This window comes from Pipistrellus hanaki (genome assembly GCF_964339955.1).
Source record: "Pipistrellus hanaki genome assembly, chromosome: 2".
Lineage (NCBI taxonomy): Eukaryota > Metazoa > Chordata > Mammalia > Chiroptera > Vespertilionidae > Pipistrellus > Pipistrellus hanaki.
In genome coordinates this window covers 134,522,341-134,524,688 of record NC_140504.1, presented here as the reverse complement: position 1 = coordinate 134,524,688, position 2,348 = coordinate 134,522,341, and the positions used below count along the sequence as shown (strand labels likewise).

The 2,348-nt window shown below is 44.7% G+C and overlaps 1 pseudogene across 1 annotated transcript; it reads right to left on the bottom strand.

The window, feature by feature from the left end:
* Positions 1 to 1,587: 1,587 nt before the first annotated feature.
* On the bottom strand, positions 1,588 to 1,987 carry LOC311615677 (large ribosomal subunit protein uL22-like; annotated as a pseudogene). Its single transcript has one exon. The product of its transcript is annotated as a large ribosomal subunit protein uL22-like (transcript).
* Between the last annotated feature and the right edge of the window lie 361 nt (positions 1,988 to 2,348).

Below are 2,348 nucleotides of genomic sequence, written 5' to 3'. Positions count from 1 at the left end.
CTCGACCACTCTTGTCATCTAACGAAAAATTTCCCTCGCGAAATTTCTCAAACCAACGCTGGCATTTTCTGGCGCTAACTGCATCTTGACCAAGAGCACTACAGATGTTTTTTGCAGCCTCACTTGCTTTTCTTCCTAATTGGAACTCGTAAAGCATGCAGTGCCGAATATGCTCTTCATCCGCCATCTTCTTAGCCCTAGTTCTGCAACAAAAACCAAACCAAACACAAACTTTTTCAAGCAAAACTTGTTAATTGCACTTCACACGTTCTGTAGATACCACGTGTTTGAAGGTTATGTCAATACAAGTCAACGCCAAGCAAGATTTTAAACGAATGTTTAAAAACGACATTAATTGTTACTAGACCCGATATTACTCTAATGGGATGGAGGGGGTCGATTGGGGCCAGTGGCCTGGAGGAGGGGCCATGGGTGATTGGCCAGTTGGCCTTGCCCCTGATTGAAGTTGGGGGAGGGGCGATCATGGGTGGAGCTGACTGGGGGAGGGGCCTCAGGCCGATTGGAGAGAGGCCAGGCAGGGGAAGGGCCTGCAGGAGGTTGGCCAGCCATCTCCACTCCTTATTGGTGTGTGTGTGTGGGGTGATCAGAGGCAGGGTCAACAAGGGTGAGGGGCTGCGGGCTGATGGGAGCAGTGGGGGCCCATCAGAGGTGGGGATGCCTGGGGAAGAGGCTAGGGGAGGTTGACTGGCTGGCCACACCCCCTGATTGGGCTGGTTCACTGGCCAGAGGGGGCGTCATAGCGATGGGTGATGGGTCGTTCAGGTCATTGCAGCATTCTGGCCACTGGCTTTTTATATATATAGATACTGCTGGTCTCACAATAGACAAATGAAAGCTCCAAGGGGGTTGCCCCCTTCCCCCTCTCACTCTCTTCAATCCCTCCAAACAAAGTAGGCTTGAGCTGGGGTCTGAGAAAGCAGTATTGAGTTGAGGCTAGAACAGTGGGCAGCCAGGTTGGGAAGGAAGAAGAGAACACATTTTTGTTGGGAACCCAACAGAATTTGCTATTCAACTGGCCAAGTACTGGAAGGAATATGTGGAGAAATGAGACTGAAAATTTCTTAGGGTAGTGAATTTATGGATTGAGATTTGTTTTTTTTCTTCCCAGTTTAACTTGTTCAGATTTTTAAAAAAATGTTTCATATTTTTAGGCTATTGGCACTAAATGTCCAGGTAAGACCAGGACACATCTATATATTGATCTATTCACTCTAAGGATTCTGAAAAAAAATGTTTGGTTAGGTCTTAGAACGCAGCAGTGTTCTCAAGAAAACATTTCTTCCTGGTATATTTATAGACTTAAATTTCATTCCTGCTTATCCTATTCCCCATATACCTATCACCTGATAAAAGGAAATGTGTAACAAATGTCTCTAAAGCATCTTCGGAAATAAATTTTAACTAATAAATCTTAAAATAAATAAATAAATAAATAAATAAATAAATAAATAAAATAAAATGAACTATTAGACACTATCAGCAGGGTAAGCATCCTTGAGAACACACATGCATCTGCAAGGGCGCCTGAAGACTAAGCATGAAGATTCCAGTAAAACACCCAGGAGCTTAGACTTGTTTGAGAAAGTCAAGGCAGTGTCTGCTGCCTTCGACAAGGTCCCCCAAGAGATTCCCCCTCACAGATTTTCCAATCAAGTCCCATGCTTCCCCACAGTTAGGTCCAGCATTGCTCTCTGCACTTTTAAGCACATGCAGCAAGAAGCACTCTTTCTGGACCACCAGCTCTGTGTCCAGCCCACACCGACCAACCCCACCATTGTAACGACGGAATGGCACTCTCTGCTTCTTTAAAGTGACATCCTTCAGATGCTTGGTGACTTTTCAAACATGCATACCCTTGATGGCCTGAGCAGTTTCACAAGTGTTCTTAAAGTGAACATGAAGATTTGAATCTCTTGATTTGCATAATTTTTGTGGGTTTTTCTGGGTCAAGTGAATACCGAACCATTTTCAGAAGTTACTTATGACCACTTTGGGAAAGAGCTATAATTTTAATTTTCTTTTTTTTTTTTTTAAATATATTTTATTGATTTTGTACAGAGAGGAAGGGAGAGAGATAGAGAGTTAGAATCATCGATGAGAGAGAGTCATCGATCAGCTGCCTCTTGCACACCCCCTACCGGGGATATGCCCGCAACCGATGTACATGCCCTTGACCAGAATCGAACCCGGGACCTTCCAGTCCCCAAGCCGACGCTCTATCCATTGAGCCAAACCGGTTTCGGCTGAGCTCTGACTCCTCCATCCAGCTACTTACCACCTTCTCTGCTAAGCCTTCTCACAAGCATTTCAAACTGAACATGTCCAAA